Source organism: Tamandua tetradactyla, chromosome 13 (genome assembly GCF_023851605.1).
Source record: "Tamandua tetradactyla isolate mTamTet1 chromosome 13, mTamTet1.pri, whole genome shotgun sequence".
Lineage (NCBI taxonomy): Eukaryota > Metazoa > Chordata > Mammalia > Pilosa > Myrmecophagidae > Tamandua > Tamandua tetradactyla.
The window spans coordinates 80,062,068-80,078,847 of NC_135339.1; the positions used below are offsets into that span (position 1 = coordinate 80,062,068).

Genomic DNA, 16,780 nt, shown 5'->3' on the forward strand with positions numbered 1-16,780 from the left:
CTAGGGCCAGGCTGAGAAGTATATAATTAACAGGCAATGGGGAGCTGTTGAAGGTTCTTGAGCAGGGGAGTGCCATGGCCAGGGCTGGGTTTTAGAAAGAGCCCTCTGACTGCAGAGTTTAGGGTGGACTGGAATGGGAGTGATGGGAGAAGCACAGTAGAAAGGTGCTGCTGGAGGCCAGGGGAGAGAGGGTGGTAGGAGCTGGCAGGGCTGGGCCGGCATGAATTGGCATTCTTGGCAGAAGGAGGTCCTCTGGACTTGGCAGTCTGCACACTTCAGAGGCCGTTGTGCTGCATGGGGCATGTACGCTACACACCCTTGCCCAAGGGCAAACATGGCAGTGGTGCCTATCTGGGGTCTGAGTGAGTAGCTGAGAAGCCATAGCAGGCTTTCCTTTTGCAGGGCCAGGCCTGGGATGCGATCCCTCTGGGCATCGCACCAGTGGAATCTTTGTACCAATGAAGAGACAAAAGAAAGGTAGAGAAATGGGGGACTAGCTTCCTTTAGGTCCTGAGAACCCAGAGCACCTCGGAGTGGAAAAGGAATTTGATGATCTGAAAGATCCAGAAGACGCTCTTGGTAGGCAAATGGGAGCAGCTTCCTTTTGGGTTTTCATTGGGTTTTTGAAAAGCAAAGCAGACTGGTGAGAGCCGCCTGTCTGAGGCATGCTTTATCTTAACCTTTCCATGTAATCCTGAAAGCCCACCTAATCAATTGAAGATCATAAAATATTAGACTTAATGCTGCAAAGTGCTGCTTTTTAATTCACATAACAAGCTCCTAAATAATTCAAATAGCAAACAGACCCTGCAAGTCAATGGTGGGAGGCTGCTTGGATCAGCAGGAGTGTGTCAACACATGCCACATTTTCCGGATCGACTCCATTTCAAGAACCCTATTAAGTTAATTGCCGGTTTCTGACAGCAGAGAGCATGCTGGGAGCACAGCAAGCTTTATTAGCCTCCGTGGCATCTGGAGACATCAGCCATTTTGCCCCTCCTTGCAGGCACTGGGAGCAGCGTGGAAAAAAGTAAATCAAATTATGAGACAATAAATGCTTTTGGCAACACGTGGGCATCAGATTCATTGGCGGATTCAAAAGAGTTCAAGTGTCAATTGTCGGCCTGTTAAATTTTTTACAGCAACACCATCTATATGTTGCAAAAGTCTCATAGGATGTCACCGAGTGGTTACATCATTTGGCACTGCCTGGATAATGCAGGTAAACATTAATGCAAGCAAGGGGCCGACACCTCCTGATGAAACTCCCGGGTGGGGAGAGTCTCTAAATAGGAACAGGAGTTGGGGTAAAGATTTAGAGAGCCCCCAGTTTCCCCCAGAAAGCCAATACTGCATGTTCAGTTTGTGAGCAGATCAGCCCTTGTTCGGAAGCCTAGTGGAGAAATGGACGGGGATCAGAGATGGTCAGAGATGGGCGGGGCAGGGAAGAGCTGTGGAGTCAAGGCCCCCAGCCTTCTGGATATGGAAAGAGGGGTTTGCAAGGATTAGGAAGTGTGCCCATTTCCCTGTGAAGAGATTGAACTGGTGATGAGGTTCCCAGGCAGTGAAGTCTCCCTCCCCCTGTGTTGTTTCCATGGCTACTTGCTCTCCCTTTGATGGGCCTGGTGTATGTTGAGTACAGGGTGGGGTGGCATCTTGGAGATCACTTGCAGGCGCTAATCTGCTGGGTAGGGCCTCGAGATCTCCATGAAGCCCATGTCTTACTCATGAGGAAACCCAGGCAGAAAGAGAGTCTATGACTGCCCCAAAGTCACATAGCCAGCCAGGGGCAGCTAGTTCCAGATGGAAATTCTGTCCTGATACCTGGATTGGTGTCATCCCATATTGTACTGCTTCTCTCTCTCCTTTAAGGTCTCAAGATTATGGCACTGTGGTGACAGCCTAGATCAGATCCAGGTTATAACCCTGGCTCACACATTTGTTATCTGCTTGGCCTTAATTTAAACAAAATATATAACTTCCCTGCCACTTTACCTTGTCGGCAAAATAAGGATGCTATGGCTTACTTCATGGAATTAGCATGGAAGAGGATAAAATTATGCAGTATAATGCAAAATGTGCCATTCAGTGCCTTGAGCATGATAACTACCCACTCAGCCTAACTTCCTTCTACCTTCTATGTGGCAGACTCTCAAATAAACAAGATAATTTATTTCTAGAAGGTTCTTTTTACAAATAATCTTCCTGTTGAGTTTACACATCTGGATTTTTACACACCAGTTTAATGTAAAGGAAGGCAAACTCTTCTCCCAAGCCTCTTCTAGCCTCGGTGTCTGTGGATATGAGAGTTTCTCTCTGAATTAAGCCCTCACTATGATGGGAACCTCAGAGCAGAGAACATCTGAGAATGGCTGGCAGGGGTGAAGGGCTGGAACAAGACTGCCTGTGGGTGGAAGGGAGGGGGTAGGGCTTGGCTGTCTGATTCCTATATTCGTAGAATTGCTGTGCTTTGATGTGGGAGAGGCTTCAGAGATGGAGCTTGACATCCTCATCTCAGGATGGGGAAACTGAGGCTCAGAAAGCTCATATGGCTTGCCTGAAGTCACACAACTAGCTAGTGGTGAAGCCAGTGACCAGAGTGGTGTCACTGGCCCTTCCTCTTTCTAATTCTCAGGTCTTCCTGGACCTGGAGCTGATTCTGCCTCACCTGGGAAGAAGCGATTAATGCCATTTTTCCAAAGCTCAGCTGCCCGCTGCATCTATGGAGAAAGGATGCACCACGGCCCCAACATGCCCCAAGACCTCTCTCTAAAAATATGAATACTATTAATTAATAGCTAATATATAATCATAATAGTTATCATTTTGAGGGCTGAGTTCCAGGCACTTTGTGTACCTTCTCTCTGCACCCCTTTGAGGTATGTGCTACAGTTATTCCCATTTTACAGAGGAGGAAACTGAGGCTCAAGGGTTAAGTGACTTGCCCAAGGACATGCAGCTGCTAACGTTTGAGCCTGGTACCATGTTGACTTATGCCCTTTCCCTGCGGCAGCCCCTTCCCCTTAGATTTTGGCTTTAGGCTGGAAGGGGCTGAAGTCTCCAGAAGGTCAAACAGGGAGGAAAGGTAGATCAATCACCTTGGACTAGCGTTAGTTAAAGTTGACAGGTACTAGACAGAAGGTGCTGCCAAATGCCCATCCTGAATCACGACATTCTGTTTCCTTTCTCACCACCACCCACGCTGTTTCCTACTGAAAATGAATTCATAGCCAGAGGTCCAGAGCTCCTCATTCACACAACCTCCAGCCTCTTATAACCTAAGATTAGATTCAGCTACACATAACAGAAACCCCAAATAGCAGAGGCTTAAATGCACAAAGGTTTTCCTCTTCTATAGAAGTTGCTCTGGGTATGCTGGGGTGGTGGCTTCGTAGCCAAAGTTTAGCATCTCTCCTCTTGCGCTACTGTTCCCCAAATATGGCTTTCGTCTTTAACGTTCCAAAATGTTCGTTACAGCTCCAGGCATTGCATCCACGTTCCAGGCAGAAAGAAAGATGAAGAGTATAAAACAAAAGAGACTTTTCTTAAAGCTGTTTTCTCTCCTTTTTCAAAGACTCTTCCAAGAAACCCTTCTCTATAAGCTCTCCTGTGTTTTGCAGGTCAAAACTTAGCCACGCGGCCATACGTAGCTGCAAGAGGGGCTGGGAAGTTAAGCCTGTAACTGGGCTGGTGCTACCCCAAGAGTGTAGGGTTTATGAATGAGGAAGAATGAGAGAACAGGTATCGGGGATGTAGCTACCAGAGAGCCATAGTGCAACTGTATGGCACCTCTCCCATTTGTCAGTGTGCTGGTGACCAAGAATGGTGGCATTTGAATTTTAAAAATGCAGATTAACTTTGGTGAGAATTTTGCAGCACACTTTGATATCATTGGAAATGCCCTGGGATACCATGGGTCTAGGATTGGAACAACTGTGCTTTCTGGGGCTGTGCCTTCATTTGGTTGTTCCAGAAATGGCAACGATGATGAAATCAACAGTAATTCACACTGCCAGTGGCTTTCACACCTCATTGTCCCCTTTCACAATAAAGACGAGTTTCATTTCTCTAGATTTCTTCTCTTCATGAAGGATTTATCCTGGGGGCTTCTGGGTATGATTGGAGGATGGAGTTCCTGTCCTAAGGAGACTCAGACGATTAGGGGCTACAAAAAAATTGGAATCTACTGAGCCAGCATTGCCCATGCTCAAGTACCTACTGTCCATGTGGCTGGTCATATAATTCTTGCAACCGTCCTGCAGTATTCTCACCCTTTAGAGGTGAAAAGTGGGGACTTTGAAAGGTTAAGCAACTTGCCCGAGATCTCACAGCAGATCAATGACAGAGCTGGTGGACTTAATTTCCACTATACCACACTGCCATTTAATACATTCCCTGACTTCATGCCCACTCCCAGGTGTCTTGCAGACACAGGCTCCAGTGACAACAGGGGCGTCATTGAGACCTCCAAATGTATGCTGTCTTCTAAAGCCCTTTCTCATCTCTCCCTCCTCTTCCTTTTCTCCTCTACTCAGGATGCTCCTCTAATCTTAGAAAGACCCCTGGGAAGTTACAGCCTGAATCTAACCCTATCTCCTGGCCCACTGCGTGCTCTCAGTCCAGTCTCGTCTCCTTTCTGCCCCCACCCCCTACCCCGTACTCATCAGTTCATCCAGCTCACTAACTCTCCACCCAGCTTTTCTCCCTAGTTCTCTCGACTCACATACTGTACACGAATATCAAAGCTTGTTCCAACATTGCCTGCTGACCTAGAACCCGAGTCTGTAAATGAGAGCAAAACCGAGGCTCTTCTCATCCCCTATCTCAGTGAGCAAAGCTGCAGAATCTGAGGACCAGAATCCCCACTTTCTCGAACCCCCAAGAAGCAGCTGTGTGCAGCTGAGGCCCTGCTGCCTCCCAGCATCTCTCAGGGTTTCATATACATAATCTAAATATATACTTTGAAAATTGAAAAGTGCTCACATATAGAAGGTGGCTGCGGGGAGGGAATTCTCTTTGAGTGTGTCTCTTTAAAGGCAAAAACTGGCAGAGTGTCTTCCTGCCCTTAAGGAGACACTCGAACACGGCAGCAGATGTAAAATGGAAATTGGAGTGTCTCTCCCAGGCCACCGTACATGTATAAAACAGGCGCAATCTATTATAAGCGCTCATTAATAGCTGGTCTCTGGGGGCCCCGGCAGCAGCCAGAGGATTTTACTCATTAAAAAGGTGGTGAGGTGGAGTTTTGTGCCTTCCCCGCCCGTCACTGCATGATCCTCAGGCTCAGACTTCGCCAGCAGGCCTCACGCGAGAGCCCCTGGGTTGCTGGCGTGGGTACCCATTTCCTGGGGGGCTGGCATGCGTCACCCACTCAGTGACAGGGTGAGAAGCCCTCGCTGTTTATCCAGCGGATTGGCCTCCCTTCCCAGGCGGGCCCAGAACAGCAGTATCTGAAGATAAATGCCGAGAGGAAAGAGCTTTAGCGCCTCGGCTAAGAAAAGATCCTTGGCGGGTCTGGAGCTGCCATTGCCGTCCTCTCAGCGGCCCAGTAGATGGCACGCAGTTGCCAGCTTTGGTCTTTGGAGTCCCCGAGAAGGTTATGGGAGGCCTGAGGTTCTCAGACAGGGCTGGAAGGAACTGGGCCCTGGAAGATGCCCACAGACCTGCCGGGTTCATATCTCAGCAGGGCCTGCTTGCCTGAGGACCCCTTGTTGATGTTAGAGAAAAGGAGGGCCTGGCTCCATTTTCACCCCCCGATTTTGTTTCTTCCCTGATTTGTTCTTCCACTGCTGCAACCAGGGTTTTGCTATCTTTGTGTGTGTGTGTGTGACACTGTCTTGTTCCTGCAAACACAGTTGCGGGCAACTGTCACCAGTCCTTCTGGCACCCGTGAGAAGTTCCTTCCTGTCTGCCGGGGACCTCAGGGGGAGACCAGAAACCTCACTGGGCCACTAAGCTTCTGCATCTTGGACTGTTGCAGTCTTTGATTTTTGCCTTTGCATCTCGGACACTGTTGCATTCCTTGATTTTTGCTTCCCCTGGCCTTCTCAGGGCCAGGACGCCACCTCCTCGGAGAGGCTTTTCCTGAAACCCCCCCACTCATGGTTACACCAGTACAAGCTGGAACAATCCTGTTTGTGTGGTAGCTCCTTGTCTGTTGAGTCCTCCACACACTCTGAGGTGAGGCCCGTGAGCTTATGACTTTTCTTTGCCTTGTTCACCTGTTTCTCCCATGCTTCGCACAGTGCCTGACCCCAAAGGTACTGGATTTATTGAACAGGTCAAACAAAGGGATGTGCGAGGAGTTCTCCCCCCGAAGCCCGCCGCTTCGCCGCCTGCTGAGAGCGGCCCACTGGGGATTTTCTTCACCTGTGATCTGAGTGGTTCCCGTGCTGTAGCCTGGTGCTCCCGCGCTCCTGCGAGGTGCTCGGGGGCTGCCCGGCAGGGCACACTGGTCAGGAGCACCCGAGGACACGGCGTGTTTAGGATAGGAAGTAGGGCATGGCAGAGAGTTTCCTGTATGGACCATTTTTTCTCCTTGTTTGTACGACACAAAGTAAGTGCTGTGCTTAAAAATTAGTTTATCTGTTTTATCCCTCATTAGCAGATGCGAAGTGTTATTCTTTATGAAATGCTAACAATTTGGGGTTGTTAAAATCAAGCTAACCTTCAAAATAATTAAGCTCAAAGTTAATAATAAAATGGGTTCAAGGTTGGGAAGGGGGGAAATAGGACATTCTGTAATTTTATTTATTTATTTATTTACCCCAAAGGACACCTAGCTCACTCCTGGAAGGACTCGAGGCTCCCACAGAGACATGCACATCACAACGGCATCAAAACTAGGCAAGAAATCCAAGGGAGAGGAAATAAGACCACAAAATACATTGATGTGAGGGCTTGGGTTACCCCCCTAATTATATGACATTAGGGCTGGGAAGGTTGTGGGCTACACGTTTGGCTCTGAATTTACTAAAAAGCCAAAGCAAAGAGAGAAAGGAAAAAACAGGCCAGGAGGGGCCTTGAGCTTTGAGAGGGGCGAAAATCCAAGAAAAGGAAAAATGAAGCTAAATTTGGTTCTTTTGAAAGAGAACTTCCAGGGCAGCCACAGTGGCTCAGCAGGCAGAGTTCTCGCCTGCCATGCTGGAGACCTGGGTTCAATTCCCGGTGCCTGTCAAGAATTGTGACTTACGGTCTCAAGGAACCCATGCTGAAAGGTCGCTTGCTACCTGGTTACTTAAAACGGCCTGGGGCGTGCGGCCTGGGGCGTGTGCTGTGATGCTCTGATGTCACAGGGGGTCATGGCTCAAAACCCAGTCTGCCCTCTGAAGCCCACCAGTACTGCACCCCTTTCCTGGGAAGAGCATATCACTATGCTGCTGGGTGAATGGAGAGTCTAAGAGTAGGCTGTGATTAGAGTGGGACTGGGTGGGTTGAAGGGTAATGATTTAGGGGGATGCTGAGAACAATTGTGACAAATAATTCTGATTATTTCACAAGCATGGCACAGTCTGGGTGGGTGCTGGGGATGTCTGGTGGGAGGAAGGTCTGATTGTGGCACCACTGAGCCATCCCCAGAGGTAACCGTCTCTCCTGAGCATTAGGCTACCTGGAAGTATGACTGGTCTGTAAGTTCCTCGGAATCCCAACACTTGACAACATTCTTTGTTTAGTCAACACCTGACATGACATTCAATAAAAGCCAGTTGAATGAGTGATTGAATTAATGATTGAATGAATGAGTGTCATGATAACAGCATTCCAAATCCTATTCTTCCTTTAGATCTTGTTCAAGACTACTTCCTCTAGGAAGTCCTCCCTGAATTGTCCTGCCCTCCCCTCCTTGGGACTTTTATAGTGCTGGATGTGCAGACAACATGTGAACGCTTCTGCAGGTGCTAAGGCCAGGTATGTCCTTCTCATGTTTTCTGCTGTTCCTCCTTCCAACTGGACAATAAACCCATATCTTTCCACAAACTCATCTCTTCATTCAGTTCTCACTTTGTGCCCTGCGCTGTGGTAGACCGAGGGATTTAAGATCAAACCAGACAGTCGTGTTCAGAGGTCAAAAACTACTCTCTATGGACCAAATCGGGCCCACTGCCTGATGTGGTAAATAGAATTTTATTGGTGCACAGCCACACCCATTTGTTTACATATCTTCCTTGGCTGCTTTGGCACTACAAAGGCAGAGTGGCGTCATTGCAGCAGAGACCCTACAGCTTGCAAACCCTGAGACATTTATTCCCTGGTCCCTTATAGTGAAGTTTGCTGGCCCTGCTCTAGTGGAGAAGACACTCTAGAAATATATCCTCACAGGGCAGGGTGTGTGTTACTTACTGTCAATGGGGTGGTCAGGGAAACCCCTATGCATGCAGTAGCTCAGGAGAAGGCCACCCTGAGAACAGCTAGGGAGGGACAGTATGTGCAGAGGCAGACACCTTGGTTGCTGAGAATGCACTGGCCAAGGGTGACAGGTGTTGGAGAGGCAGGCACATTGCTACCAGGGTTCAGCCGCGATATCTGTGGGGTGTTAGAGTTCAATGGACAGGTGCTGGGACTGCAAGACGTCAATAGTGCATCTAACAGTTCCCTATGACAACGGGCTGTCCCGGGTCCTGTGTGATGTGAACTTCAGGTGTCTTGATGGGCATTTGTGTAGGTGAAGAGCCATTTTCTAATGATCTGCACCTGGACTGAGCTCCCTATTATTCAGATAAATGGAATTTTTTGCACAGTTTCAATTATTATACACTAAATTTTCTCAGCATGCAGCTACTGTGTGAGTTAAAGGAAGATTGCTCAGTGTTTTGCTTGGAACATCACCAAGAGGTGTTCACCATGCCGGAAAATCACATCAGCTATGGCAGCATCACTCTTGGCATTTGTGTCTCCTAAACAACATGCTGGCTGTCAGTCTGTATTTGCTGCCGATTTTACACACACACAAGCATCTGACTACTTCCTTGGGTTCACTAGTAAAGCCAGGCAAGAGAATTTACCTATTGAAATGCACATTGTTTTATTGCAAATGACTTTTTCTCTTTTCCCTTTATGTTGCAGTTAAGGCATTATGCTGATATATGTATATTTTTAAATCTTGTGTGGAGGAAAGTTACAGCTTCTGTGAAATTCATTCCAGGATAGGCAACAAGCATTGGAAAATATTTGCCATAGAAAGGGCATGCTGGGTCAGATAGCAGTGCCAGGGCTGGACTGATGAACAGTTTGGATTGATTCTAAGAAAAATGCAGAGCGATTGCAAAATTCAAAGAATGATGCATTCTCTCAGGCAAAGACAAGATTACATTTCTGCTTTTCTCTTGGCTCCCTCTAGCACGTGACACAATGCTTGGCACCCAGTAAGCATTCCATGAGCCACCCTGCTTCCCGCCACAACCCCCTTGGCTGATGAGCTCAGCAGGCCTGTGCCCCTCCTCTACAGATGAGATCACTGAGGCCCAGAGAAGTTAAGTTGCTTGCCTGGGCCAGGTAAGTGATACAGCAAGTGTGTGCATGTGTGCATTAGTGTGTGTGAGTATGAGTGTATTTGCATGTGTGTGAGTGTTTGTGCATGTGTGTTTGGGTGAGGAAAGCCTGTCCCCTTTTCTCCCCCTAACAGTAGTCCGGTTTCTTTATGGCCTCTCCATTTGCTCATCTACCCATTAAAGCTTAAGTCACTCACCAGGGCCCAGCTCTGTGCACGGGACTTCCTGCCCCATCCCTGTTATCCATCTATTGCCACAAGCATCTCTGTCCCAGGAGCCAACTTCTCAACCTTTAGACCCCTGGACAGGATCTAAGAATATCTCCCCGAGTATTCCCCAACACGTACAACAGATGTGCCCACAAATTACCTGGTCCCAGCGGTGGGAAGAAAGGGCATCATTTTTTTAAATACATTACACACTTAATTTGCAAAGTTACATCACACATTCGTGCACAGGTCAAGTTGCCGGGAACTCATTTTAAAAAACAGAGACAAGTCAGAGATCCTGGAGAAGTCAGGGCTGAGGATTTAAAAAGATGTGAATGCTACATGTTTTCACACTTACAAGGCTAGTGTTCTCCCCTTTGCTCACATGAGCAAAGGTGGATATCCACGGACCCCAACTCTGCCATGTGCCAGGCACCCTGGTGTGACATCCAAGTTACCATCTTATTTCTCTCCAAGACCACCTCGGCAAAGTATGTATTAGCATCATCCTCATTCACAGGTGTAGAAACCAAGGCCTGATGAGGTTGCATGTCTTCCTTTATCCTTACAAGCCACCTGTCATGGGGCAGAGACTGAACTTGAACCCTAGTCTCCAGACTCCTAATCTCGTATTTTTTCCCCACCATATAATGCAGTGAGAGATGTGAAGGGGGGGTGCTGAGTGATATACAAAAATAGAAGAAATAACTTCTGAAAATTCTAACAAGGAACAAAATGGGTCAAAGGCTTTGGGGAGAAAAAGCAGCCCTACGGGCCACCCATGTCCACCTCCCACTGGGGGCCGGAGAGCACGTGTGTGTGCATCGCTTGTCCAGGCGGACGGCTTTCTGCCATGTCCTGTTGGTCCCTGGGCCATTGCCACTTGCTACTCCTGACAGATCACCTCCAATGCAAGCCGTCCTTTCCTTCCCCTGTTTGTCAAAGCAATGTCCCCCCAACCAGATTCCCATTTTTGAAAACCTGTCAGATAATCACGAGCCCAAGAAATTTCCACTCCTCCGAGTTTTAATTAGGAGAAACTGTCTTTCTGGTACTTCTGAGAGGAAGGGAAGGTTCACGGTGGATGAGTGGGAGCAAGCGGAACCTGTGAACAGCCTCCCCGCTCTGTCCCTGCCTCTCCCCTGCAACGAGAGAAAGCCGTGTTGCAGGTCACTGAAATCACATTGTGAGTGTGCCCTGTATCATTAGAACCCGGAGAATAGGGATGATCGGAACGCAGGATAACACATTAGCGATAGATAATAGAGTCTAAATAAACATAATCAGCTTTCCTGTATGTCTGCAGACCAAAGCTTATCTATAAATACCCTAATGACGCCCAACCAGCCAATTACTCGTTTCTTGGAAGAGCCCCTTATTAATGGCGTTGCAGTGAGGGAAAAACATTAATTATTGGACACAGTGGGATCTTTTACATTCTGTCTGGTCCGGACAGCACCAATTAATGCAACAATTATTATCAGTGGCTGCAGCAGCATACTGAGTGCAGCCGCCCCGGGCTGGTTCGATGGGGTGGGAAGAGTGGTGTGCACCAGGGAGCATCACCCACGCTCTTTTTATGAAGCCTGTTTCTTCATTGCTGCAGAAACTGCTGGAACAAAGCAGAGGGTGGCCAGAGTGTGCTGGTTTTCTTTTTAAGCATCAGGACAATGCTTCTGGGGTGCAAAGTGAGGTGCCAGGTGTCAGGTACTCCTCTGCTGTGATGAGTTGCTCAATAAGGCCAGGTAGAGGGTTGGAGGTGAGAGGTCCTGCTTCAGAGTGCAGGTGGAGGTGAGGTCCCGCTTCAGGGTGCCAGGAACCTGACATGGCCCCTGCCTTCTCCTCCTGTCCCGTCCCCCTAACTTATCACACTCCAGCCCAGCTGCTTTTCTCTAAGTCTCCAATCCAACTGTCCTCCATCCTGCCTCAGGACATTTGCACCAACTGTTCCTCATTTTGAAAGGTTGGCTCCTTTCCACCTTTCTGAATGAAATGTGAAGTTCATCTCCAAAGGTGGGGAGTTCCTTCTTGAGCTGAACCTGAAACATTAGGGAAATGACCTTTCCCTCAATATCAGCCACTTCTGGTTTCTTTCTTTTTTTGTTGAATAGCATCTATCATAAATTATAATTATCTAATAGATGTATCTTATTACTTTATTAATGCTTGTCTCCCACAAGAATATAAAGTCCACGAGGGCAGAGATTTTGTCCATCTTTTTCTCCGGCATCTATCAGGGTGCCTTGCATATAGTAGGTGCCCAATAAGTGGAGACACAATGAATAAATCCATGTGTTGTTTAGATACAAATTATATATGAGGACCCATGCCTTGTGTCACAGAGACTAATCTAGCTACTCTTATGCAGAAATTGCACAGAACAAAAAAGCTAATCTGTTTTATTAATACCAATAATATGTCCTGCACAAAACTACGTCGACTCTGCTTCTGCATTTTAAAAGCAATGAGCACACTTGAAGGGCCTTGACGAACTGTCTGGTGAATATCGGCCTCTATTATAACTTCTTACAAACGCACCTGCTCTGCCCAAGGTATAAACCAGTTGCAGGAATGCTTTTATTTTTCCCTTCTCGGCGAGAAGAGGCTTTCTTCTGGGAGGCATTAATTACACAGCACTTTGGAAAATTGGTTCCGTGAAGGCTGGGAGAATTCCCTGCGGCCTTGGTCAGGGCGCTGAGAGGTGGATGAGCTCGCACAGCCCTGCTGGAAGAAGATCTCTAGGCTGTTTCCACTATAGGTTACCCTCAGGAGTGTTAAAACAGCTCAGACGTGCTGTTCAGAGTCAGGTGCACACCCGGAAAGCTGCTTCTGCCGTGCTGAAACACGGCCATCCACCAACAAGGCCCAGCCTTGGGCAGCCTTGACCGAGGTGGGGCTTCTAAGCAGAACAGAGACAAGGAAGCCTGGAAGGCAGCCCTGGAATCCTCCAGCCCCCGTATGCCTTAGAGATGTGGCCACAGCAAGCGTCCCCATACTGGTCCTCCTAAATAAATATCCCCAGGGAATATACCAACCGCAAAATACTTAGAAATGAGAGGACACTCAGGGGCATCTGTTGGAGGTGATTTTGCCTTCCTCTTCTGCAGAGTGATGGTGCTCTCACTCTGTCTGCACGCCTCCAACACGTCATGTCTAGACCCGCCTTTGGGTCCGTAGGGGTACAGCCTCTAGGCTGTTTGGGGGCAGACAATTTGTGAGCCCCTGGAAGTTAGGCTCGTTCTGTGACTTCTCCATGGCTTACTCAGTGCCTCACTTGGTGAAGCCAGCTTGCCAGTGTTCAGGAGAAGCTTGTTTCAGTGCCACATTGTACTGATATGCATCTTTTCCTCGCCCCCCAAACCAGCCAGTGACTCTTGGAGAGTAGGAAGCACCACCAAATATTCATCCTTTTATCTCCAGTGCCTGACACAAGACCCTTGCTCAAAAATGAACTTGCTGCAGGGGCATCTCAAGGGTGGCATGACTTTCCTTTCCCTTTCCCCAGAGAAGGAGTGTTTGGATTACTGTGGGATGTGGAATAAGATGTGGGATGTGTAATGGAAATATGAATGAGGCATGCATTCATTTCCTAGGGCTGCCATGACAAATTCCCATAAACTGGGTGCCTTAAAAATGTATTGTTTCACAGTTCTGGAGGCTGGAATTCTAAAATTAAGGCATCAGCAGGGCCCTGCTCCCTCCAGAGGCTCTAGGGTAGAATCCGTTCTGTCCTCTCCCAGCTTCTGGTGGCTTCTAACAATCCCTGGCATTCCTTGGCTTGGGACAGCATCACTCCAGGCTCTGCCTCTGACTTCTCATGGCCTTCTTCCCTGTGTGCGTGTGTGTGTGTGTGTGTGTCTCCATGTCCTTTACTTAAAAGGACACCAGTGATATTGGATCTAGGGTCCATGCTAATCTGGTATGACCTTGTCTTAACTGCTTACATGTGCAAAGACTTCTTCACATTCTGAGCTTCTGGATGGATGTGCACTGGGGGTGGGGGCAGGGTGGGGGATCCTGTTTAACCCAGAGCAAGTCATTATAGGGAGGTGGTTCGAAACAAGGAGGCCGGCAGACCTGAGTTCAAGTCCTGGTTGTGCTGTCTACTGAAGGTCTTTGAACATGTTGTGTGTCGTTCTGCACCGTGTGGTTTCCTTGTGCATGAGGTAGCGCTGATGGTGGCAGTCTCATGGTGCTACAGAGGTGATCAGTGGACCAACCAGATCTGGCTGGTAGTGGGTCTAGCATGGAGCTGGGGTAAAATAACCCTTTGACAAATGTCAGCTGCTGTGATTGCCATTGGTATTAGATGAAGAACATTAGGACATGGGGGCGAGGTCTCCAGGGATGGCCATTTAGTCAGTCATTTGACAAACTGATACTCAAAACCCACTGTGAGCTAAGCATTGTTCTAGAACACGAGGATATGAGATTGACAAATCGGTGTGTCCCAGAGACTTTTTCGCTGGTTAACCAAATTTGGTTTCCTGCTGGCTGAGTCTCACCTCTTCTGGAGCCCAGGCTGGGACCTGCGAGAAGATGTGTAAGGTGGGCATGGAGTGTTAGAGGAAGGAAAGGGACAACCACAGCCATGGAGTCTGGGGGTGGGGGGGACTTAAGAAGGCACCAGGGAAAGTGTTCAGTTTGCACATTCCAACTATCTGTGGACCCCAGGATTGTGCTGGAGACTCATCAACCCCTGGAAATTGCCTGGTGCCGGCAGCCTGACAAATGCCCAGTAGTTCTGTTAGCACTTTAAATCGGGGCTCATATTGAAACTGTTTGTGACACCTAAATATGTTAGGCTTTTCTTTGTCAGCTGATAGTCAAAAAGGTCTTCTGTTACTCTTTACCATCAGTTACTAAGGGGGACCACTATCTATTTTGGGGGGTGCCTCTGTATCCCCCCAAGTGAATATTGAGTGTACCACGTGGTCTGTATCTTAAGATTGGCTATCCCAAACATACTTCTAAATGTGGAGAAAATCAATGCAGACACTTCATGTTACGTAGAAACAAACAGGCAGAAAGGTATTTTGTGGTGTAGATTTGGTACAGGGCCATGGGTTGTTGCCCCTTATTTCTCTTGGCTTCTAATTCATGCCTCTCCCTTTTATTCCTTACCCCTTACTCCCACTTTCATGCCTCACTCTCCCTTAAGCACAAGTTTCCTGGAAATTTGAACAATGTGGTATTCATTTAAAACAAATAAAATTCTTTACCCTATGATATGAATTCGTAACCCAAAGATATGAATTTCCTTGCCCAATGGTAATGAATACTCTCCAATAATATTCATCACTATTCAAGACAAATGACTTTTCTTTTGAATTGAGAATATAGTTCATTTTCAGCACAACAAGGGAAGTTTCACCCAGATGTTCAACCTTGTACTGTGCTATTACCTGGCACTAATCGAAAGACAGATGGAAAGCTGTGTTCCTTTGGTGACCTGGGGCTTGTACCAGCACAGAACAGTTAAGGAGCAAAATGCCATGACAGACTGCTCAGTTGTCTTTATGTTCTTTTTCTATCTGATCATATTTACATCGGGTGCCACAGCTTGCTATCTCTGATATTTGTGAAGCTAAGAGGCGAGTTCGGTATCCCTCTCGGTAGTGGTGCAACATGAATCTTATATAATCGGGTACCCTCACATAAAATGTGTGCCTCACATAAAATGATTGCTGTAACCATATGCTTTATTTAATTGGAACCAGGAACATTTGCACTGTCTGATGACATCATATGACTTTTATTAACTCCAGCCTATTTGCTTTGTTGCCAGTTTCCAAACTTGTTCGGAACCTTGATGAGGAAAGCAAATGCTGAGCAGGCAGGTACCAATGGAGTTTATTCAAGCGCCTGGTAATAAGCAAAACCGCAAAAATATGAATCCGTGATAGCCAACTGGATTGTCCCCACAGAGCACTGCGAGGATGGAAGCGACTCCTGGGCGCAGAGAGGCCTCAGGGTGGGATGCATGTGGAGCCAGCAGGTGGCCAGAGTGTAGTGAGTGGCTGTAAGCTGGCTCCTGGGACAGACTGATGGCCTCTGTTTTCTCATCGATAAAAAGCTGAGGTTACCTCCCATCTCATAGAGCTTTGCCAGGCTTACGTGAGAAAATTCCTGTGATGTGCTTAGTGCAATACTGGGCTCATCGTGAGAACTCAATAAAGGAAGCATAAATGTTTTTCTAACAATTAGAATCATCCAAAGATGTCATGGGCTTCCTTGGAGATGGGATAGTGAGCTCCCTGTCCCTAGAAGTGTTTAAGAGGAGGCGAGAATAATCTTTTCAATGCATCCAATGAATCATAGGGGATAGCATTAAAATTCAGATTCTGTTTGAATAGGTCCTGGGTAGGGCCTGAGATTCTGCATTCCTAACACTCCTCAGGTGATGCTGGTGCTGACCATCTACCACACTTGAGTGGTTCCTTGGTGGAATGCTGGAGAAGGTATGTGATAGCCCACCAGCTGGAGCAATGAGCTATACCTCTGCTGTCCGATAGGGTGACCACTCACCTCATGTGGCCATTCACTTGAAATATGTCTAGTCTGATTTGAGAGGTACTGTGAGAATTAATGAGTTGATATGTGTAAATGGGCTGAGAATAGTTCCCAGCACATGGGAAAGCTGAGCAGTGCTGGCTGCTATTCTGAGCTAATAAGGGCTCCCTGAATGGCAGCCTCTTCTTTCAGCTGGCAAATTACTCATAAAATCCCCCAAATTGCACACATGATTGAGTAAGAGTCAGGTCCTGTGTGGCGATGATGTAATGTACCTATATTTGGCAAACTTGGCAATTCAGGGAGTGACCCATTTCCCTGTGCCTCATCGAGGTCATTGCAATGGGTTTCATCAACCAGCGAGCTTGGAAATGAGCCACAGGCTTAAACAGAAAGTGCTTTCTTTGCCCCTCTGGAACATCTTCACTGCTGCACCACTCAAGGCAGGATTGGGAGGGACGTTGCCGTGTTGCCATCCGCGCTCGCAGCACGGCAGTGAAGACAGCTGGAAGGCAGAACACAGATCTCCCCTGGCCTCTGCAGGTTGTGATTGCTGTGTAACCAAGACCA

General features: G+C 47.7%; 1 long non-coding RNA gene across 2 annotated transcripts; it reads left to right on the forward strand.

The window, feature by feature from the left end:
* Positions 1 to 7,320: 7,320 nt before the first annotated feature.
* On the forward strand, positions 7,321 to 16,166 carry LOC143653255 (uncharacterized). Of its 2 annotated transcripts, none has more exons than XR_013161196.1 (4): positions 7,321 to 7,402; positions 7,784 to 7,908; positions 9,338 to 9,492; positions 15,486 to 16,166. It is a non-coding gene; the product is annotated as an uncharacterized LOC143653255 (long non-coding RNA). The 2 variants fall into 2 exon arrangements; XR_013161197.1 differs by lacking the exon at positions 7,321 to 7,402 and adding an exon at positions 7,516 to 7,580.
* The last annotated feature ends 614 nt before the right edge of the window (positions 16,167 to 16,780 follow it).